A 25,948-nucleotide genomic window follows, 5' to 3' on the forward strand; every position below is an offset into this window, starting at 1 on the left:
AGCGCTTCAGGCATCCTACATTGCTTTGAGTAGTCATGGCCATTATGTATCTCATCCTAGGTAGCCAGCCTATAGTGCACCATCAACTCATAATAGTGCGCCTCCAATCTAGAGCTACCACCATGGTTATCCAGGTCGTTCAGGTCAATTTCAGCTTCAGCAGCCACAACAGCCGGATGGGTGTTTTTAGTGTAGAGGTACATGTCACATTAGGAGGTATTGTCCTAGATTGTTGAGCGGCATGCCACAATAGAGTTCTCATGCCATGGTTCCGGCACCGGTTGCTTCACCTTCTGCTCAGCTAGCTAGAGGTGGAGCTCAGGTCATTAGAGGTAGAGTTCAGGCCGTTAGAGGTGGAGGCCAGCAAACTAGAGGCCTTCCCAAAGATGTAGTTCAGAGTGGTAGGGCCCAGCCCCGATTTTATGCTTTCCCAGCTAGGCCAGAGGCTGAGTCATCTAATGTCGTTATCACAGGTATTGTTCCAGTTTGCTATAGAGATGCTTCAGTTCGGTACCAATTGTGCGTGAGTTTCCAAAGGTGTTTCCTGCAGATCTGCCAGGATGCCGCCCGACAGAGATATTGACATCTCTATTGATTTGGCTCGGGGCACTCAACCCATTTCTATTCCACCATAGCGTATGTCCCCTCATGAGTTGAAGGAACTGAAGGAGCAGTTGCAAGATTTACTCGACAAGGGATTCCTTAGACCTAGTGTCTCGCCTTGAGGTACGCTCGTGTTGTTCGTGAAGAAGAAAGATGGTTCGATGTGGATGTGTATAGACTATCATCAGTTGAACAAAGTCACTATCAAAAATAAGTATCTGTTGCCGAGGATTGATGACTTATTTGATCTGTTTTAGGATGCCAAAGTGTTTTCGAAGATTGATTTGAGGTTTGGCTTGTTACACCCCATGTTTTCGTACGTGAATGTACATCGTAAGTCAATTGATGTAAGCTAAGAAATGAGATCATCTTTGAAAGTACATAAAGTAAGTTAATCATGTTAACTTGGAGGTTACACATATTTAATATCATGAACTGCAAGTACCAAGAGGGTTGGAAGGCTTAGAAGCTAAACGAATTGAAGAAACTAAGTTTTGTCGAAAGTCGACAAGTTAGGAATGTTATAACATATACTTTTGGGGTGAGACTAGGGTGCTCAAAATGATAAGGAGTCAAGCGAGTTGTGAAACAAAAGTTGGCAAAGATCATCACAAGTTACATTCATAAATATGCTAAAACTTAGGTAAAATGTAGCTGAGCATTTCTCCCAATGTACTTGGAATTACAGGATGATCTACCTTCCAAATTGAATATCTACGAGTCTAGTTTCTAAATTATTAAACCATTTGTAAATATGGCATTGGAGTAGAAAGCTATTTGCGTTTTCGCGAGACTGCGCAGACTGGTAGGTGACAAGTAGGTGCATCACCTACTTGCCAAAAGGAGAGGCCTCAATTTAAAGCTCCTAAAGTCGGCGAAGAGGTGAGTTTTAAGGTCTTATTAACTCAATTATTTCACTAATCTTTCAGACCAAGAAAAACAGATTGAACCCCTGCAAATCCTCCCCAAAAATCCCACACAAACCCTAGGTTATTTCGGGTGTTACGATGTGATTCTAGTGCCGAAAACCCCGGACAGCTTGCTAGTTTCTTTTTCTCCTTCTTGTACCTGCGTTGGGGGACTGATTTTTGATGAATAAGGGCTAGTTTTTGTGGGTTATACTCAGTCCAAGGTAAATTTATGCTTATCCTTCCATTATCTATGCTTGTACGAGTTGTAACTCGATCGTAAAGACTAGACCTAGCGAGTTTCGAAAGGGTGGTATGATGTTTGTTGTTGCATCACAGTTGGCTGGTTGTAAACTTATTTTTACGTTGAATTAATGGCTGGTTTATAGTATAAGAGGCTTAATTATGTACCATTGGTTGTGTTTCTCAATTTGAAAGAAAAGACAAGTCGAAACGTGTTTTAGCAAATTGAAAAATCACTTTTGAGTTGTTGAATTTGTGGGATTGTTTCGTGTTGCTGTTGGGTTTTCTCTATTTCTACTATTTTTATTGAGTTTGGGAGGATAAAGGGTGTGAATAAACACCACATACTGGTAGGGTGGTTGTCTGGTCGTTCGTCATTACATTTTCGGGTTGTTTGACACTTCTAGGGTTGCCGTTTTGTGTATGAACTGATTGGGGTGTGTTGGGTGTTTTGTGGTATTTTGTGATGGATATAAGGATGGAAAAATGATGTATACATGTTGTTATTGTTGTGTTCTTGTTGTTGTTGGTGTTATGTTGAATTGGGAGGAAATAAAGATATAGGGGAGATGCTGCCCGTTTTATTATAAAATAACCTTGTAGTTCGTTGTGCGATAGTTGTACCTTCCATAACTTGATGATAGTATTGTTATCATTGTTATAGATTAAGGTGCAACGAGACGATTTTGACGTGGTTATTGGACAGTTTGTGATAAGGTATGTTAAGGCTAAACCTTTCCTTCATTTTGGCATGATCCCGTAACTACATGAGTTTGATAACGAGACATAAAGAGAAGTCTGTATTCCTGAACTTATGTACATTATCCTAGTCTCATAAGTTACAGTATTTTCCCGACTTTATATTCGGTTAACTATTGTCTTCTTCTAGTCAAGAGGGCAGAGGGTGTATATATATAGTATTACAATATTATCACCACCATCGAGCTATAATCGGTGGGCAGGCCCCTATTGGGAAACCTCTTATTAGATGGTAAGTTATATACCGAGCCTACTGTGGCCGAGCGCCTATGAGCGAGCCCAGAATGGTCGAGATACAGAGCCTAGTATGGAGGAGCGCCTTTGAGAGAGCTTACTACGGCAAAGCCGTTATATGTACCGAACCTTATAGGGCTGGGCAACTATTTTACTTGCTATATTGAGATAGTTGAGTTAGTATCAACAGGTAAGCATATCTTCAGATTATCTTTGACTCCCAGTTACTATCAGTTATTATATTATCAGTTTAGTTTAAGCTTTCAGTTATTCTATTGCCTTACGTACTTGGTACATTATTTCGTACTAATGTCCCTTTTGCTGGGGACGCTGCATTTCATGCTTGCAGGTCCTGATAGACTGCTGGATAGACCTTCCCAGTAGACAGAGTCAAACATCAGCTCGGTTGGTAAGCTCCACTTCCTTGGAGTTACCAAGTCTAGACCTTAGAGTCCATTTTATATATACATATTTGATGGGTTGGTCGAGGCCCTGTCCCGACCATGATACAGGTTGTTATCTCTAGACGCTTGTAGACAAGTCCTGTATAGTTTGTATGTCAGTAGATATTCATGGCGGCCTCGTCAGCCTGCACAGTTATATATATATTTTTATATGATTCAGAATATGGCCTCACCGGTCCAAGTTTAGGGTTACCCATACAGAGTTCATAGTTACAGAGTGGTACGCTCGGGCCGAGCATGGCACCGGGTGTTGTTCACGCCTCTTCAAGTTTGGGGCATGACATGGCTACTACCAGTTGAAGTCATCAGATGTCCCTAAGATACCTTTTTGGACTCGGTAGGGGCATTATGAGTTCCTAGTGATGTCATTTGGGTTGGAAAATTCCCCAACAACATTTATGGATTTGATCAACCGGGTATTTAAGCCCTTTTTGGATTCTTTCGTGATCGTATTCATTGATGATATCTTGATCTACTCTTGCAGTCGAGAGGAACATGAGCAACATCTTCGGATTGTACTTCACACTTTGAGAGATAGTGACTTATATGCCAATTGTTTGAAGTGTGAGTTTTGGTTGGACTCGATCACCTTTTTGGGGCATGTTTTATCGGCCGAGGGAATTATGGTGGATCCTAAGATAATTGAGGCAGTTCAAAACTAGCCTAGTCCTACTTCAGCTACGGAGATTCGGAGCTTCTTGGGTATGACAGGTTATTATCGCCGGTTCATGGAGGGGTTTTCATCCATACCAGGCCCATTGACTAGATTGACCTAGAAAGGTGCTCCATTCAGGTGGTCCGATGACTGTGAGTTGAGCTTTCAGAAACTCAAGACTGCCGTGACAACAACTCCAATGTTGGTATTGCCCATAGGTTCAGATCCTATACAGTGTATTATGATGTATCGCGTATTGGGCTCGATGACGTATTGATGTAGGATGGCAGTGTGAGTTCATACGTGTTGCGATAGTTGAAGGTTCACGAGAAGAATTACCATGTTATTGACTTGGAGCTGGTAGCCATTGTTCATGCATTAAAGATTTGGAGGCATTACCTCTACGACGTGTCATGTGAGGTATTCACAAATCAACGGAGTCTACAACATTTGTCCAAGCAAAACGATCCCAATTTGAGGTAGCGGATGTGGTTGAAGCTTTTAAAAGACTATGATATCACCATTTTGTATCATCTCGGGAAGGCCAATGTGGTGACCGATGCCTTGAGTAGAAAGACTATGAATATGGGTAGCCCTGCATATATTCCAGTTGGTGAGAGACCGTTGGCATTAGATGTTCAGGCCTTGGCCAATCAGTTTGTGAGGTTAGATGTTTCGGAGCCCAGTCGTGTTCTACCTTGCACGGTCTCTTGGTCTTCCTTGTTTGAGCGCATCAGAGAGCGTCAATATGACGGCCCCCATTTGCTAGTCCTTAAGGACACAGTGTGGCACGTTGGTTCCAACCATGTTACTATTGGAGCTGATGGGGTGTTGCGGAGGCAGGGTAGGATTTGTGTGCCCAGTGTGGATGGGCTTTGTGAGTTGATTCTTGAGGAGGCCCACAGTTCGCGGTATTCTATTCATTAGGGTGCTGCCAAAATGTATCAGGATTTGAGGCAGCATTATTGGTGGAGAAGAATAAAGAAGGATATAGTTGCATATGTGGCTCGGTGTTTGAATTGTCAGTAAGTAAAATACGAGCATCAGAGGCCTGGTGATCTACTTTAGAGGCTTGAGATTCCTAAGTGGAAGTGGGAGCTTATTACCATGGATTTCATTGTTGGGCTCCCATGGAGTCAAAAGAAATTTGACGTTATATTATTTCACTTTTATGCTTCAATCATGCATATGGGTGATTGTGGATAGGTTGACCGAGTTGGCTCATTTCATTCCAGTAGCAGTTACCTATTCTTCGGAGTGGTTGGCTGAGATCTATATTCGCGAGGGGCTCAGGTGCATTTTAGACATATTTCAGATGAGTTTGGCTAATGAAAAGTCAACTAGTGCAATACCAGTTATGATACTTTGTTGCAGATCTCACAATTGCGAGGTCTGGCTTGCAAGTGCGAGCCTCGCTTTTGTGAAGAATTATTCGCATTTGCGAGCATGGACTGGGTAAAACTCGTAATTGCGAGAATTTATTCGCATTTGCAAACTGTGGACTCTTTCTTTTGCGATGCGATCACTAGCCACTAGAGTCTGCTTTGCATTTGCGATGTTTCTGGTCGCATTTGCGATGGTGGTAAATTCGCATTTGTGATCTAAACATCGCATTTGCGACTTCTACTCTTCTGCAACAAAGTTCGGATTTGCGACCCTTGTATTGCATTTGTGATGTTCGCAATTGCGAAAAAGGCTTCGCAATTGTGACATCTGCAACTGGGTAAAAGAGCGAAAAAACGGGACTTAACTCATTTCTCATAATTTCTCAACCCTAAACACCCTAGAGGCGATTTTTCAAGAGACTTTTCTTTTCAAATTTATTATTAAGTGACTTTAATCTATTTATTTTGAATTACCCATTACCTTTCATGAGATTTAAACTTCAAATTTAGGATTTCCATGATAAAAATTAGGGATTTATGTAGAATTGGGTTTTTTTGTAAAATTTAGATTTAGACCTCGAATTGGGGTCATATTTCAAAACAAATCACATAACTGGGCTAGGGGTGAATGGGTAATCAGGTTTTGGTCTGAATCTTGGGTTTTGACCAAGCGGGCCTGGGGTTGACTTTTTTTGACGTTTTCCAAAATCATTAAAGATTGAATCTCTTTCACTCGTGGGTAGTTTCTATAGCTTATTTTGAATTGTTTGAACTATATTTGGTCAGATTCGATTGGTATGGAGGCGCATTTTAGAGAAAAGGCCCTGATTGAGCTTTGATTTGTTTGCGGAGTGAGGTAAGTGTTGGATCTAACCTTGACTTGAGGGAATTAGGAATTGTGAACTATGTGTTATGTGGATTATTTGAGAAAACGGCATATATGTGAGGTGACATGTGTGTATACGCCATCAAGATATTTGTTTCCATGTTTTCTCGCTATTTCATGAATTACCTTATTTCATGCCTTAATTGTTACATGCTTTATTTGACTTCTATGCCGTAATTTTGTATTTGCCATTTAATTATTCTTGTATTGAGTTGTTCGTCCTTTTCATGAATCCATGCTTATTTTTCTACTTGCCTTAACAGTTTTACTTGCGCACCTTAATTATCACGTGCTTTACTTGCCCTGTTGTTTTTGTTATATTTGTTGCATTCCTTTGATTATTACGTGGTTCCTTTATTTCCTAGCACTCATACCTTTTGATTGTAGAAATTCTTGTAAATTTAGTTATTTGATTGGTTATTTTTATTAATATTATTTGTGGATCGGGTTACACGCCGCAACGGGAATTGAAGGATAATAAATTGAAATAGTGGAATAAGGAAGGATTATGACATTGATGAATAATGATATGGTGAGATCGGGTTGCGCACCGCAACGGTTTGTGTACGTAATATTTGATATTGATAAATGATGATATGGTGAAATAAGGAAGAATTATGATATTGATGATATGGTGGATCAGATTGCGCGCCGCAACGGATGGTCTACATTATACTTGATATTGTCACAATCCGGAATCCCAACCTCGAGGTCCTGATGGAACCTAACATTCACTTGCTAGGCAAGCCGACATGAGATAATTAAATAGCCAATTTTAATAGTTAAAATAAAATAGTGATATGCAACGAGAAGAAGAAACCCAATCTAACACAGTATTGATATAAATCGCGTGAAAATGTTCACTCCCAGAATTCAGAAGTCTACAAGCAAGGTCTGAAATAAATACAACTGGTTCGAAAGAAATGAACAGTAAAAGTGGGGAAAGGAAGGGGACTTCAAGGTCTGCGGACGCCAGCAAATCTACGCCAGCAATGATCCAAGTTGACGCACCTCACACACCGTGGGGATCAATACATGTATCTGCATAAGAAGTGCAGAAAAACCCAATGTACTTTGTAAGTGTCGATCCTAACCTCGACGAGGTAGTAACGAGGATATGACAAGACAACTACGTAGATAAACGTGTACACATGTATATAAAGCAGAAAAAACAATACATAATGATAACGTACAAATTGGGAGGGGACTTGCAAAAGGGGCACATATAACAAGTGCGACAGGTATGAAATCATGAAATAACCAATGAAATTTGATAAACCAGTAATATGAAAATGCCACAGCATCACCTTTCATGCTTTTACTCTCGTCCTCACCATGCAATAATATGAATATAATGGCACGTCATCACCCTTCGTGCTTTTACTCTCATCCTCACCATTTAGTAATAATATGAATGAAATGGCACAGCGTCACCCTTCATGCTTTTACTCTCTTCCTCACCCTCTAATCATGATAATGTAAATTAAATGGTACGACATCACCCTTCGTGCTTTTACTCTCTACCTCACCTTGTACTCATGATAATATAAATGAAATGGTATGGCATCATCCTTCGTGCTTTTACTCGCTTTCTCACCATGTAATCTTGATAATATGAATTTGGGTAATAAATAATGTGGGGAATAAATTCAACGTCAAATATGGTGTCATGATACCCAACTTCAACTTCCAAAAATATTCAACAACTATGAAATAAGCAAAAATTCAAAAACAGATAATCAAAGAAGTAATAACCTAACCTAAGCATGGATGTCACAAGTAGCAAACTAATAAAATACAAAGAACCAAGTCCCACCCGCATGACTTAACCCAATAACAATGTATAAGTACTTGTGACCTCATATATACATTTTTCCCACACATAAAACATGTAGAAAATAAACTAACAAGTCCTAATCCCTCAAGTCAAGGCTATGCACGATACTTACCTCGCTCTGCAATCAAATCAAATCAAACCTCAACCGAGGCTTTGACTCTATAATTAGCCTCCAAACTAATCAAATCTAACCAAATGTAGTTCAAACAATTCAAAATAGGCTTTAGAAACTACCCACGAGTGAAAACGATTCAATCTTTAATGATTTTAAAAAAACAAAGTCAACAAAAGTCAACTCGAGGTCTGCTTGTTCAAAATCCGAGATTAAGACCAAAACCCAATCACCCATTAACCTCCGAGCCCGGTTATGTGATTTGTTTCGAAATCTGACCCCAATTCGAGGTCTAAATCTCAATTTTACAAAAATCATCAATTCTACCCAAATCTCTAATTTCTACCATGGAACTCCTAGCCTTGATGTTGAAATCTCATGAAATGCAATAGGTAATTGAAAGACAATGGAGTAAAGTCACTTACCAATTAATTTGGGAATAATTGTCTCTTGGAAAATCGCCTCTAAGGTGTTTAGGGTTGAGATATTGTGAAAAATGAGCTAAGTCCCGGTTTTCCCTTCCTTTACCCAGCTGTGGATGTCGCAATTGCGATTTTTTTCGCAATTGCAAACACTGCAAATACGAGACAAGGGTCGCAAATGCAAAACCTGTCTCATGGCCACAGGAGTCGCAAATGCAATATTTTGTTCGCAGTTGTGTACTCCCAACCTTTGTAAATGCAGACCATTTCTTCACAAATGCGAAGACAACTCAAGTACTACGGAGTCGCAAATGCGACACTGAGATCGCAATTGAGATCACTGACAGTTCGCAATTGCAAAAATAATCCTCGTAAATGCGAAACCACCCAATCCAGCCCATGCTCACAAATGCGAACACTTGTTCGCAAAAGCGAGGCTCGCAATTGCGAGCCAGAACTCGCAAATGCAAGATCTGCAGCAGAGCACCAGCACCAAGAAGTGCACCAGCAATTCCAACCTTAACCAAACTCAAATGACACATGTCTGAAACTCACCAGATCCCCTCAGGCTCCAAATCAAACATGCACACAAGTGTAACAATATCATACGAACTCGATCGCACGATCAAAACACCAAAATATTACCTAGAACCACGAATCAGATATCAAAATCAACTCCATTTTGCATCAAATTTTGCAAACAAGTCATAAATTGTGAAGTGAATCTATACCGAGTTTGGATACCAAAATCCGAACCCTATAGCAACAAAGTCAACCTACGGTCAAACTTAGGACTTATTTAAACCTTCAAATTACTAGTTTTCAACAAATCAAGTTAAATCAAGTTAGGGACTTTCGAATTCAATTTCGGGCATACGCCCAAGTCCCAAATCACGATACGGACCCACCAAGACCGTCAAACACTGATCCGGGTCCTTTTATACAAAATATTTATCGTAGTCAAGTCAAATCATTTTCAAGGCTAAAATTCACCTTTTCTTGATTTTTCCACATAAACGTTTTTCGGAAAATGACACGGACTCCGCATGCAAATTGAGGAATACTGAACAGAGCTATTTGAGGTCTCGAAACACATAAATAAGGGCTAAAAGTCAAAATGACCTATCGGGTCATCACATTCTCCACCTCTTAAATAAACGTTCGTCCTGGAACACCCATAGAAAGGTACCTGGACTGGTGAAAAGGTGTGGGCATTTACTCTGCATGTCGGACTCGGACTCCTACATGGATTCCTCGATCGACTAGCCTCTCCACGGTACTCTAACTGATGGATTACTCTTAAGCTTCAACTTCCTGCCTATCTAGAATGGTCATCGGATCCTCCTCATAAGTCAAATCCTTGTTCAATTAGACGGAGCTGAAATCTAATACATGGGACGGATCACCGTGATACTTCTGAAGCATGGAGACATGGAACACCGGTGAACAACTGATAAGCTAAATGGCAGTGCAAGCTTGTAGGCCACCTCACCAACATTATTTCTGAACCTCATAACACCCTTCATGGGTGAAACACGGAGCAAAACCCTCTCTCCAACCATGAATGCAACATCATGAACGCTACGATCGACATAAATCTTCCTCCTAGACTGAGCTATGTGAAGTCGATCCTGAATCATCTTGACCTTTTCCAAGGCATCCTGAACCAAATCGGTACCCAACAACCGAGCCTCTCCCGGCTCTAACCAACCAAATGGCGAAGGGTACCATGTGTCGTATAATGCCTCATAAGGAGCTATCTGAATACTTGATTGGTAGTTGTTGTTGTAGGAAAACATCAAAACTGGAAAGAACTGATCCCAAGAACCACTGAAATCCATAACGCAGGTGCGAAGCATATCCTCCGATATCTGTATGGTGTGCTTGGACTGACCATCCGTCCGAGGGTAAAATATTATACTGAACTCAACCCGTGTGCCTAACTCACACTGTACGACCCTCCAAAAGTGCTATGTGAATTGTGTACCCCGATCAGAAATGATGGACACCGGCACACCATAAAGATGAACAATTTTGCGGATATAGATCTCAACTAACCGCTTTGAAGAATAGGTAACTGCTACTGGAATGAAATGTGCTGACTTGGTCAACCTGTCCACAATGACCCATACTGCTTCGAATTTCTTTGAAGTCCGTGGGAGCCCAACAGCAAAATCCATGGTAATATGCTCCCACTTCCACTCGGGAATCTCAAGCATCTGAAGCAAACCGCCATGCCTCTGATGCTCGTACTTTACTTGCTGACAATTCAAACACCGAGCCATAAATGCAACTATATCCTTCTTTATTCTTCTCCACCAATAATGGTGCCTCAAATCCTGATACATCTTGGCGGCACCAGAATGGATGGAATACCGCAAACTGTGGGCCTCCTCAAGAATCAACTCTCGAAGCGCATCCACATTTGGCATACAAATCCGACCCTGCATCCGCAACACCCCATCATCTCCGATAGTAATCTAATTGGCACCACCTTAACGCACCATGTCCCTAAGGACAAGCAAATAGGGTTCGTAATACTGACACTCCCTGATGTGCTCATACAAAGAAGATAGAGAGACTGTGCAAGCTAGAACACGATTGTGCTCCAATACAACTAACATCATGAACTGATTGGCCAAGACCTGAACATCTGATGTTAGAGATCTCTCACCAACTGGTATATATGCAAGACTACCCATAGTCACAGTCTTTCTACTCAAGGCATTGGCTACCACATTGGCCTTCCCGGGATGGTACAAAATGGTGATATCATAATCTTTCAACAACTCCAACCATCTCCGCTACCTCAAGTTGAGATCCTTTTGCTTGAACAAATATTGTAGACTTCGATGGTCCGTTAACACTTCACGACACACCGTAGAGGTAATGCCTCAAAATATTTATTGCATGAACATTGGCTGCCAACTCTAGGTCATGAACATGGTAATTCTTCATGAACCTTCAACTGCGGCGATGCGTAAGTGATTACCCTACCATCCTGCATCAATACTGCACCGAGCCCAATATGCGATGCATCATAATACACCATGTAGGACCTGTGGGCAGCACCAACACTGGCACCGTAGTCAAAGCCGTCTTGAGCTTATGAAAGCTCAACTCACACTCATTGGACCACCCAAAAGCAGCACCCTTCTGGGTCAATCTATTCAATGTAGCTGCTATGGATGAAAACCCCTACACGAACCACCAATAATAACCCGCCAAACCCAGGAAATTCCGAATCTCTATAGCCAAAGTAGGTCTAGGCCAGTCCTGAACTGCCTCAATCTTCTTAGGATCCACTTTAATGCCCTCGGCCGATACAACATGCCCCAAAAAGGCAACCGAGTCCAACCAAAACTAACACTTCAAAAACTTGGCATACAACTGACTATCTCTCATAGTCTGAGGTACAATCTGAAGGTGCTATTCATGCTCCTCTCGATTGCGGTAGTACATCAAGATATCATCAATGAATACGATCATAGAAGAATCTCAATAAGGCTTAAATACCCAGTTCATCAAATCCATAAATATTGCTGGGGCATTTGTTAACCCAAATAAAATCACTAGAAATTCATAATGCCCACACCGAGTCCGAAAAGCTATCTTTGGGACATCTGATGCCCTAATCTTCAATTGATGGTAGCCAGACCTCAAATCAATCTTTGAAAACATTTTGGCACTTTGAAGCTGATCGAATAAGTCATCAATCCTCGGCAACGGGTGCTTGTTCTTGATAGTGACTTTGTTCATCTGTCGATAGTCTATACACATCCTAATCGAACCATCCTTCTTCTTCACGAACAACACGGGCACACCCCAAGGCGAGACACTAGGTCTATGAATCCCTTATCAAGCAAACTTTGCAACTGCTCCTTTAGTTCCCTCAACTCGCGTGGGGCCATACGGTATGGTGGAATAGAAATGGGCTTAGTGCCTGGAGCCAAGTTAATACATAAGTCAATATCTCTGTCGGGTGGCATACCCGGCAAATCTGCAGGAAACACCTCAAGGAATTCACGTACAACTGGTACCGAATCTATGGAAGGAACCTCCACACTAGAATCGCGAATATAGGACAAAGAAGAAAAATATCCCTTCTCGACCATATGACATGCCTTCAAATAAGAAATAACCCTGCTGGTAGAATGACCAGGAGTCCCTCTCTACTCTAATCGAGGCAACCCCGGCATGACTAAGGTCACCGTCTTGGGGTGAAAGTCCAATATAGGATGATACGGTGACAAGCAATCCATGCCCAAAATAATATCAAAGTCCACCATATTAAGAAGTAGGAGATCTACACTAGTCTCAAGACTCCCAATAGTAATCACACACAAGCGATAGACAGGATCTACAACAATAGAATCTTCTACAGGTGTGTACATATACATAGGAGCACTCAAATAGTCATGAGGCATAAACAGATATGAAGCAAAAGAGGATGACACGTAGGAATAAGTAGAGCCCGGATCAAATAGAACTAAAGCATCTCTATGGAAAACTGGAATCATACTTGTGATGCCAATGTCAGATGACTCTGCCTCTGGTCTAGCCGGGAAAGCATAAAAATAGGGTTGGGCCACACCACTCTGACCTCTAGCTTGCTGGTCTCCACCTCTAATGGCCTGACCTCCACCTCTGGTAGCCTGACCCCCACCTCTAGCTGGCTGAGCAGGCGGTGAAGCAACCGGTGGCGGAACTATGGCACGAGAACCTTGATGGTGCATGCCGTCCTATGATCTGGGGCATAATATAGAAAGGTGCATATGAGCTCTTCAAGTATAACAAGCCCTCAACTGTTGTGACTATTGACCCTGGAACTGGCCCTGTCGACCTAGATAACCACTCTGATAACTCTGAATTGGAGGTTCACTAGTAGAAGCTGATGGTGTACTGTGGGCCAGCTTCACATGATGAGATACATAAGGACCACGACTACACGAAGCACTGTGGGATGCCTGAAGCACTGACTGAAATGGCCTAGGAGAATGGCCTCTACCAAAAGTACCCCTGCCTCCATACGAGGCACCAGTGAAACCACTGAAATGATGAGGCATTTTATCAGATATCGGCCCCCTCTCCTGACCATGAACCATATCGATCCGCCTAGGAATATCTACGGCCCTCTAGAAAGAAATATCATCTCTAGTCTCCTTGGCCATCTATAGCCTGATATTGAAAATGAGTTCATTAATGAATCTCCTCACTCTCTCCCTCTCAGTAGGGAGAAAGACAATGGCATTGCAAGTTAGGTCCATGAATTGAGTCACATACTGGGTGAGGGTCATGCTACCCTGCTGAAGGCACTCAAACTGTCTGTGGTACTCCTCTCTCAGAGTTAAAGAAACGATATTCTCTAGAAATAGCTGTGAAAACCGATCCCACGTAAGTGAAGGTGAACCAGCTGGTCTAGTCAACAGATAATCTCCCCACCATCTCTTAGCAGAACCGGTCATCTGGAACACTACAAATTCAACCCCATTGGTCTCAACGATACCCATGTTGCGCAACACCTCATGGCAACGGTCAAAGTAGTCATGTGGGTCCTCAGAAGGTGCACCACTAAAATGAACATGAAAGAGCTTGGTAAACTTATCCAACCTCTTCAAGGCCTCAAAAGACATAGTAGGCCTATCCTCGGCATGTGCCGCAATAACTGGCTAAACTATCCCAACTGGCTGGGATGCTAGAGTCTGATATAGGGGAGCCATATGCTCTGTAGTTTGAGTAGCGGGAGTCTGTGCTTCTCCCCCAACCTAAGAGATGGCATGAGACACTAGAAATGAACCGGTATAGGCCATACTCTCCATAAGGTCCAACAAGCGTACTAGAGCGTCCTGAAGCACTACAATTGTATGATCCCTCCGGGACCTGAACTAGTCTGACGGGTGAGGCTTGAGCTAAGACCTCCTCCTCATGATCAATCTGAGGCTCTACTGTGGTTGCTGTTGCTTGAGCTCTAGGCTGAGCTCCGCCTCCAACTCGTCCTCTGGATCAATTTCAACCTCGGCTCCTACCCCTGGTAGTAGCTGCCATAGGGGACTCTGGTTCCTATCCGACTCCAGATGTTGTACGTGTTTTCACATGATAGAAAGAGAAAGAAGTGAAATTTTTCCTAAACTCCATAGCCTTTGGAAGATAAGTACAGACGTCTCTGTACCAATCCTCCAGACTCTACTAAGCTTCCTCATGACTCGTGAGACCTAGGCAACCTAGTGCATCTAATACCAACTTGTCACAACCCGGAATCCCAACCTCGGGGTCGTGATGGAGCCTAACATTCACTTGCTAGGCAACCTGATGTGAGATAATTAAATAGCCAATTTTAATAGTTAAAATACAATAGTGATATACAACAAAAAGAAGAAACCCAATATAACAACATATAAGTCACGTGATAATGTTTACTCCTAGAAATCTGGAGTCATAAGTTCACGAGCAACTAGAAGTGTACAAGCAAGGTCCGAAATAAATACAACTAGTTCGAAAGAAATGAACAGTAAAAGTGGGGAATGGAAGGGGACTTAAAGGTCTGCGGCCGCCAATAGATCTACCTCGAGATCCATATGCAATGATGCAAGCTGACGCACCTCACGCATCGCGGAGATCAATACCAGTATTTGCACAAGAAGTGCAAAAGTGTAGTATCAGTACAACTAACCTAATGTACTCCGTAAGTGTCGAGCCTAACCTCAACGAGGTATTGACGAGGCTATGTCAAGACACCTACGTAGATAAACCTGTACAAGTGTATATAAAGCAGCAACAATAACAGAGAATGATAACGTACAAACTTGGAGGGGACATGCAAGAAGGGGAAAATATCACAGCTGCGACAGGTAAAAAATCACGAAATAGCCAAGTAAATCATCAACCGGTGAAATTAGATAAACCAATAATATAAAAATGACACGGCATCACGCTTCATTCTTTTACTCTCGTCCTCACCATATAGTAATAATATGAATGAAATGGCACGGCATTACTGATCCACGTCCAATTTGCACCCAATAGTGAGTGAAAACAGTCGTTGGAAGAATAGTACCCAACAAGAGTCGGGTTCGATTTCCACAGGGAGTTTAATAGGGGTGTTAGGGTGTACACTTGATGAGTGTAATTGAAATAACTAAATTGCTCTTCCACACAAGGGATTTTTTTTTACTTCTAAAATAACACTAACAATTACAATCTAATGAGAAGAAACTAGAAAGCGGGTGATTGTTTTTGTTGTTTTTACCAAATGGTTAATGTCACGACCCAATTTTTCATCCGTTTGGTATTATGATGGCACCTAGTCTTAGGGACTAGGTAAGCCTAACATTAATTAAAACAACATTATTTAAATAACATCTAACGAGTTAAATAGAAATCTCTTACAATTCCCAAAACCGGTAGTACAAGTCATAAGCTCTACAGAGTTTGCTATCACTTCTAAATACAACTGTTCGGAAGTAAGCAAAAACAGTGTAAATACAAAAGAGGAAGGTGACTCCGAAGCCTGCAAACGCAGCAGCAGGTTTACCTTGAGTCTCCTCAGCAAGGATCCGCACAGCTACTAACGATCGATACCTGGATCTGCACAAAAATGTGCAGAAGAGTAGCATGAGCACACCACAACAGTGCCCAGTAAGTATCAAGACTAACCTCGGTGAAGTAGTGACGAGGACTAGTCAAGACACCCACTAGTCTAATAAACTGAACAAGTATAAGTATAGGGATGACAGAACATGACATCTATATGAGGACCCCACGATATGGCTAACGACATAACAACTGCAATAAGGAAGGAAAGACAACAAGTAACAGCGGAACACCAGAATAAGACACAGAAGAATGAACGAAAGCACAACCCAAATCCCAAAATCACAATACAGTAAAGGCAAGTAGTAACTCAGCAACTGCAATAGATTTCACATCAGGACTCAGCCAACAAACCCCAATAAATTAGTCAAATCCTTCAAGTGTAAACTTTCACCCGTAAGTTTTTAAATTGAGGTCTTTAGAATATAATCCTTTTCAATAAGAATTTTTTTTTTTTGAAATATTCTTCTTTCCAATAAATATCTTTCAAATATAGTTCTTTCAAGATAAAAACCTTTCAAATATAAACTTTTTCCAGTAATATATTTCGAGTATAAGTCACCCTGTGACACTTAAGCATGGAAGATTAGCAGCTCCGAACACAGATATAACCACAGGGGAATCTACCGAGATACCGTCCCGTAGTCCCGAATTAAATATGCAAGACAGGGGGATCTCCCGAAATACGTCCGTAGTCCCAATTTAAATATGCAGTGCTGGGGGATCTCCCGGAATACGTCCGTATTCCCAAAGTAAATATGCAAGACAGGGGGAACTCCCGAAATATGTCTGTAGTCCCAATTTAAATATGCAGTGCTAGGGGATCTCCCAGAATACGTACGTAGTCCCAAAGTAAATATGCAAGACAGGGGGATCACCCGAAATACGTCCGTAGTCCCAATTTAAATATGCAGTGCTAGGGGACCTCCCGGAATACGTCTGTAGTCCCAATTTAAATATGCAGTACAAACAACAGAGATAACAAATATAACACGACAGAAACCTCGTACCTCACCACAACAAGTGCAAAAGCAACAATGACAAAGATGCAAGGTACGACGAGCAAATCAACTCAAGAACTTAAATCACAAGAATGGTAGAACTCATTCACAAGGAATAACCACAGTGAAGAATGCTAGGCACAAGGAGAACAACTTAACAAGGGAAAACAAAACAAATTATAGCAACGATTCCACAATATTCAAGTCAACGGTAAGAAGCCAACACGAGTCAAATAGTTCCAAATAATGGCAAGTCAACTAAGATATAAGTTATCTAAACTCCTTCTGAGGTTGAGCAATTAAGAGGAATATTCAACAATTCAAGTAAGGATAAGCAACGAAAGATAATCATAACTCCAATTAAGGCTAAACAATTATAGGATGAGAAAATAATGATTTCAATTAAAGATAAGCAGTTATGAAAAATATAGCACGACGATAGAAGAGGTAAAATCTTTGGTTATGTCGAATAAGGGTCAAATAGATAATAAGAGTGAATCCTAAAGCAATTATCTCTAATCAAAGAATGTAAAGGTGAAACTAGCAAATAGGAATTTAAGCGTATCAAGAACAACATCATACATGGTGAATATAAGAACATAAGAACCCTAAAAGGCCAACTTTCCACAAATAAGTCTGAGCACGCACTCGCCACCTCACGTACACAGACTACAATCAGCATAGATGACTCAAATCCTAAGGGGAAAATCCTCCACACAAGGTTAGGCAAGATACTTACCTCAAACTGCGCTCAATCAGCCAAGCAGTATGCCCTTTCGTTAATTTTCTGACTCCGATCGGCTCGAATCTAGTCATAAATAATTAGATTCAATCAATACAAATTGTAGGAATAAATTTCATATGAAAATACAAATTTCTACAAAAATCTGAAATTTAACCCAAAAATTGCCTGTGGGGACCACTTCTCGAAACTTGACAAAAGTTACAAAATATGAAACGCCCATTCCGATTAGATTTCAACCATACCTATTTCATTCAATTCCGATAACAACTCGACCTCCAAATCTTAAATTGAATCAAAAGGGTTTTCACAATTTTTCCCAACTAAATTCACCAATTAAATATTAAAAACAACCATGGATTCAGGTAATTTAACCAATATTGAGTCAAGAACACTTACCCCATTGTTTCTTCTAAAAATCTCCCAAACATCGCCTCATCCTGAGCTCCAATCCGTCAAAAATAAAAAATGGGACGAATTTCTGAACTTAAACTCACTGCCCAGGCTTTTCTTCTTCGCACAGCGTGACCAGTGTCACGTTCGCGAAGGCCTGACCATGCACAGCATCGCGTTCGCGTTCGCATTCGAGCTCTCGCATTCACGGTAGCCAACTGCCCTCCTTAATCGCGTTCGCAGTCCATGCTTCGCGTTCGGGAAGGGTTAATGGCTCAAGGTCCCGGCTCCCCTTCCTTCTTCGCGTTCGCGACCACTGCGTCGCATTCGCGTAAGCTTGACCAGACCTTGCCTCGCATTCGCGAAGGTTAAATCCAGCACCCCAAAATTTCTTCTTCGCGAACGCGGGACTTTCTTCGCGTTCGCGAAGAAGGAAACCAGACACCAGAATCAGCAGTTCCAAAACAACTCCAAATGATCTGAAACACACCCGAGGCCCCCGGGACCTCAACCAATCTTACCAACCAGTCCCATAACATATTATGAACTTGCTCAAGGTCTCAAATCGTATCGAACAACATCAAAATGACGAATCGTACTTCAAAATTAAAAATCCATGAACTTTGAACTTTCAAATTCTATAACTTGTGTCGAAACACATCAAATCAATCTGGAATGACTTCAAATTTTGCACACAAGACATAAATCACATAACGGACCTATTCAAATTTTCAGAATCGGATTTCGACCTCGATATAAAAAAGTAACTAATCGCCTCATAGCTAACGGAAAAAAAATTAAAACGTCCATCAACAATGAGAAAAGATAAGCAACTATTTCGTCGCAATGCAAGCAGAAACTTAAGAAAGTTGTCTGCGTTTTTTCTTCCCTTGGGAGACCAAGTCAGTGCTTGATTCTTATCCACCTTTATAAAAGCTATATAAAAGGCCTTGTCCAGCAATCTTTCCAACTCTCAAATGGGCCCGGTCCAAACTCAAATGTCCAGCTGGTTCAATGATAAATTTTTTTACCTTTGTACATTGTATTTTACCCCTAGCTGATTTATGACAAATATTTTAAATACTCCTTTATCCCAAAAGTCAGTGTATAAACTCTCTCTTTATCCTTTAAGTTTGTCATCTATTGGAAACAACCTCTCTATCTTCACAAGATAGGAGTAAGGTCTGCATACACACTACCCTCTCCAGACCCCACGGTGTGGGATAATACTAGGTATGTTGTTGTTGTTGTAAGTCATCTAACTCCAAACTTCGGTATCCCGAAAATCAAGCCTTGTAATCCCTTAAGATATAATAATTTCAACTTCTTAATTCGTGTATCCCGCACATATTATATGTTCAACTAATTAAGATAGTAGTATTCATACTCAAGCCTAACTCAAAAGTTCACATTTAAAATATCGGATTATTACACGAGGTTCCCAGTGCACCACAGACTGGGCCTCGCGAGGTCTGGTGCCTAGTACTCCCCCAGTTAGTGAATTAAATGTTTCCTACTCGATTTTGGACTTGGAGACTCCGACTCTAACCTATAAACGTGCTTTGTGGAGGGTTGGATGATTTTTGAAGGCAACGAGGGCTTAGGAACGCAACAGAGCACGAATTTTATTGTTTCTTCCATCATCCATCTCGTATTCATAGAGTTTATGTTTAAAAATAATATTTTGATTGTTGCTACGAACATGAGTGGCTAGAAACCCCTTTGTTCTGGAGTTATGGGTTGTTATTGACTATTATTGTTTGATGGTTGATGATATTACATGATTCTATCAAATTAATTTGTTTATTCAATCTTGCGCTCAATTATTTTATTGCATAGGTAACAGTAGAATACTATCTATAAATTTATAATTGAACTCGAAAGTGGGAACTATAGATTGCATATAAGAATGAATAGACTATGTTCTTGAATCCAGGCATCGGAGAATATATTCACGATAGACGTATTTTTGTCGCCTTGGTTATTTTTTGTCACGACCCGAAATTTCCACCCTCGGGACCGTGATGGTGCCTAATATTTTACATGCTAGAAAAATCAATGTTAGATATAATTATTAACCATTTTTAACAATCCAAATTAATTTACCACAATAAAGCTGAATAGTCTGAAATAAGGTGAAAAACTAATAAACGACGAAATCCAAATACAATCCAGAATTGATATCACGAATACACGAGTGTCTAGAGTACTACAAATAATAGTCTGAATAAAAACATAACTGTCTGAATCAAAATAAACAACTAAAATGATGTAGAAGGGGACTTCAGGGTTGCGGACGCCATGCAGCTATACCTCAAGTCTCCACTGAGTAGTAAAATTCGGGCAACCTCACTGAATGTTGCTGGGACCAACTCCGATATCTGCACAAGAAGTGCAGCGTATATTATGAGTACAACCGACTCCACGTATTCTGTAAGTGTTGAGCCTAACCTCGATGAAGTAGTGACGAGACTAAGGCGGGCCACTTACAATAACCTGTACGCTGTGATAATAATAATAATAAGAGGGAAAGAAAATAGGAAATAAAAGTAAAATAGTTAATTAATGGAAAACGAACTCAAACCTCACTATCATAAAGGCCAAAATAACAAACCTCACAATCTCATATAAAAATGCTGAAACTAACACAACAACAATAACAAGTTTAAAACACACAAACCGGATCTCACCGTAACATTCTTTATCAATATATGTGAAGGCATCATAGTTCATTTTGAGTTTTAGCCTTTATTTCTATATTTTGAGATCTTGAATAGCTCCGTTTAGCATTTCTTGATTTGCGTTGTAATAACCCGACTTGTCGTTTTAAGAACTTATGTTCCGTTCGGTGGCTTAAGGTCTCAAGCAGCTTTGAAATGTGTATTATGACTTATGAGGGTGGTCAAGTTTGATTTTTAGATGATTCAGGATTTAATTGAAAGAACAATTCTTGTTTTAGAAGATTAAGTTGAAATAATTGATCGGATGGTGAATTATGTATAAAAGACCCCGAAATAGAGTTTTGATGATTCCAATAGCTCCATATGATGATTTTGGACTTAGGAGCGTGTCCGAATTTTTTTTTGGAAGTCCGTAGTGAAATTTTGCTTGATATGACGAAAATTGAACTTTTGGGAAGTTTGACCGAGAAGTTGACTTTTTGATATCGGAGTCGAAATTCAGTTCTGAAAATTTACATAGATCCATTATGTCATTTATGACTTGTGTGCAAAATTTGAGGTCAATCGAAATTGATTTGTAGGTTTAGGCATCGAATGTAGAAGTTGGAAATTCTTAAATTTCTTATGTTTGAATTGGGGTATGATTCGTGGTTTTAGCGTTGTTTTATATGATTTGCGGTTTCAACTAAATTTGTATGATATTTTAGGACTTGTTGGTGTATTGGTTTGAGGTCTCGAGGGCCTCGGGTGAGTTTCAGAGTGGTTTCGAATCATTTTTAACTACTGGTTTTCTTTGACAACAATGTGTGAAATTTCTGATACGCAGAGATGATTTTGGAATCTTATATCTCTAAATATATAAGGAATATGGAAATTATCAAAACATGAAAGTTTTATTCCTTTGATTCTAGTTTTCAGAATAATAAACCATTCATTATTCAGACATTTGTACAAAAAGTTATGATCGATTCACTGAAGCTGGTACTGTAGATTTTGGCTACAACAGTGTGCATCGCCAGAAATTTCTGTTGCACAGGGCTAACTTTGGGAGCTTATATCTTGCAATCTATAAGGAGTTGGGCAATGAGCAAAACATGAAAGTTGTAGCCTTTATATCTTGTTTGTAGAAATTTAAATCATTTGGTAGTTAGAGTTGAGTACAAGAAGTTATAGTTGATACACTACAGGCTATCGGGGAAGAGTTTTGGAAGAGTTTGATGTTTTCATCATAAGCATATAATGATCCAAAGGTCCATTTTTAGTTCTAGATATTGAAATTCTATTTTGAGACTTCCAAGATTTTGATAATGAATTATAGGAGTGATCTGAAAAGTTTGGTCTAATTTCATCAAGTCGCGATTGGGTTTTTAGCGCAAAACATGAGTTAATTATTTAACGAGCGGAATTGGTATCGCATTGAACAAATGGGCTCTGAATTGAGTTTTGATTTTTATGACTAGGTTTGTATTATTATTTGTCACTCATAGGAACAAGAATCGTCGAATTCCGAGTTCGTATGATGGAGTTAGAGCCTTTTTAGTGAAAAACATAACTGTGACCCACTTATATGTTTATCCCTGTCAAAAGATTTAAAGATGTGAACCCGTGTCTGTCATTATATTTTTGGTACACAATCCCAAAAGTAATTTTTGTTATTCATTATAGTGGGTTCAATGTGTTTCGGAATAATTGATTCCAATTTTTATGAATTATATGCCCTACAGATAGGATGATTCATTATTTGTTGTGAAAACGATTTATGAAATATATTGAAAAGAAGAAAGAAAGGAAAAATTTAAATTTCAGTTGGCACAATGTGCAAAATACTTGTGATTCGGAGTGGGGGACGAGATTCTCGAATTTTTACATGATGTGAATTATTTAAACTGGGCTTCAAGCCGCGGTGGAAGTTATATAAGGACGAGGTCCTTGTGGTGAAATATTTATAAGTTTAAAATTCTCCCTTTGTGAAAAATTTATTTGTACAATAATATTAATAAGGAGTCATGCCTGTTAGGCTTTTCTGATAATTCTTGTATATTTTCTGTGCATATTCAGCCATTTTCGTGCTTTAAATATTGAGTTTTAGCCTATGAGATGAGTGCACAGGTGGCGTTAAATATGACTCAGTAATCCGAGTAAGTAATCATGAGGTCTCCATGCCTCACATTCTGTTGTCAGTGTTGTGAAAATTCAAAATGAGGTGGATGATGCTGAAATTTATTTATGAACAGCTTTTAAGACTAGAGATATGGTGATGAGTGTACATATGATGTGCATCATGCCCAGATATCATTATGATAATGCAGTGCTTGTAATGCGGAGATTAGTGTTATTGATATATACATTGTGGTGCTTTGTTGGGTTGTGAATGTGTTGTTAGGAGTTGTTTGGTGTTACTCTGGCAGGTGGATAGGCCCAATTACAGGGGAGACTCTGCCGAAATTTCTGAAAAATTTGGGAGTTAGTAAAATTTGAAGGATTGCGAATTACAAAAGAAGAGATAAATATGTTATGTGTTTGAGGGCGAATGATCCTAAGCGGGGAATAATGCAGCACCCCAAAGAAAGTTTTGAATTATTTTAACACTATCGAGAAAATTGATGTGTGCATAGGCACGAGTTGCTATAGCCAGTTGAGACTAATACCATGCATTGTTGTGAGAAATCAGGCCTTTTGAAAATATTGGAGCGTAAGAAAATGGCTTTAAAGTTTTCAAGTATGGATAAAAGTAAAAATCATCAATTTGGTAATCTTAGAATAATTCTTAGAACGTTCGAGAACGAACGTTTGTTTAAGAGGTGGAGAATGTAACGGCCCGACTTGTCGTTTTAAGAATTTACGCCCCGTTTAGTGACTTAAGGTCTCGAGCAGCTTCGCAATATGTATTATGACTCGCGGGTGTGGTCGAGTTTGATTTACTAAAGATTTATAATTAAATTAAAAGAACAATCCTTAATTTGAAGCTTAAATGGAAAGAGTTGATCGGAGAGTTGACTTCTGATAAAATGACTCCGGAATGAAAATTTGATAATGTCAATAGCTCCGTATGGTAATTTTGGACTAAGGAGCGTGTACGGAAAACTTTTTGGAGGTCCGTAGTAGAATTAAGCTTGAAATGCCGAAAAAATTAAATTTTTGGGAAGTTTGACCGGCAGACAAATCAAGGGTTCAATAATCTCCATTAATTTTCTTTCAAGTATCTGAATATTCACTTCTATTATTTTATTACTCACTGGTATATGGGTATGAATATTTAAGGTTTTAAGATAAGGTATTAGCACTTAATGATGATATTAAGCTACATATTGAATTTATTGTCAAAGGATCTGAGATTATACATTAAAAATTTATGAGATTGAACCTTTTACCTAAATAAGAAAAACAAAGATTTGAACATAAATTGACATCGCTAATTAATATTTTGTATAGATTGAGACTATTGGAAGCCGTTGCGTGGTGCTTTGTATGTCGCAAGGTTGAAGAATGTATCATTCGAGGTAAGTAATAGTTCTAAATTTGATCTTGAGGGTATGAAACCCCGGATTATGTATTATGTGATTGGTTTTGAGGTGACACACATGTTAGGTGACGGGCGTGTGGGCGTGCACCGTAAGAATTGTGACTTGGTCAATTCCATGGATATGTGTAGTTGAATAAATTGTTGTTAATCGTACATTTTTCCACGTATTAGGGAAATTGAACTATAAATCATGTATAAATCATGTGTTGACACTATTGGGACCCACAGAGGTCGTGTACATGTTGAATTATCTGTTAAATTACTATTTTGTACTTAGTCACGATTTTACTTGCATATTACATCTCAGTCTCTCTTGTTCATTATTGATACGTCATATCACTGTTGTTGGGCTGCTTATCATGATTTCTGAGAGCCCAAGAGACTGGAGAGGTTGATGACTGAGTGAGACCGAGGGCCTAATTGTGAGGATATTTATGGGATCGTGTTGCACGCCGTAACATGTTTTATTGATTTATGCCATGATTGGCTTGTTATAGCACTTGGGCTGAAGGAGCCCCACCTGAGTCTGTATACACCCCCAATGAGCGCAGGTACCTACTGAGTGCGAGTGCCGAGTTTTGAATGATTGTGAGGAATGAATGATTATGAGGAATGAGTGACTGTGAGGAAAGAGTGATTGTGAGGTTGGAGTGAATGGGAGGACTGAGTGACTGTTACTCTGGGAAGATGCATTGATTTCATTATTGCTGCATTTCAGCAGTCATATATCACTGTTTTGGAAAATATTGAAATATATTATTTCTGTTTCAATCAAAATTTGATATGAAATTGCTGTGGAGTTTTAAATGTTGAACTTGAAAGCATGCCTACCTTTTCACGTAGGAAAGTATTGTATTTGGACTTAGCTATGAAACTCGTCACTACTTTCAGTTCTTTATTTATTATTGTTAATTACTGAGTTGGTTGTACTCATACTACACCCTGCACTTTGTGTGCAAATCCAGGTGATCCCGGACATAGTGGATGTTGATTCTTTCGCACGGTTGAGTTTTCGGAGATTCAGAGATAGCTACCTTGTTTCGCAGACCTTGTCTCTCCTTCCTATCTCGTTGTTTACTGTATTTGTGTCACGACCCAAAAATTCCACCACAAGCGTCGTGATGACACTTAGTCTCTAAGACTAAGTAAACCGATTAAAATCATAATTCAAGCCATTTATTTTTATAAAGATATAATTTAATAAACATGTCGAAACTAAAAGTGGAAATAATTTTAAAAATCTCCCAAGACTGGTAGTACTGAGTCACGAACTCTAACTGAATACATGAAATGATCGCAAGGATCGAATACTCAATAATGTTTGAATAATAAATAACAGTACAATAAAATGGAAAGACTCCAAGGAACTGCGACGACCAAGCAGCTCTACCTTGAATCCTTGCGATCACACTCTAACCCTGTCCGAGTCCGATATCTCCAATACCTGGCTATGCACAAAAATATGTAAAAGTATAGTATGAGTACACCACAGTCAGTACCCAGTAAGTAT

Source organism: Nicotiana tabacum, chromosome 12 (genome assembly GCF_000715075.1).
Source record: "Nicotiana tabacum cultivar K326 chromosome 12, ASM71507v2, whole genome shotgun sequence".
Taxonomy (NCBI): domain Eukaryota; kingdom Viridiplantae; phylum Streptophyta; class Magnoliopsida; order Solanales; family Solanaceae; genus Nicotiana; species Nicotiana tabacum.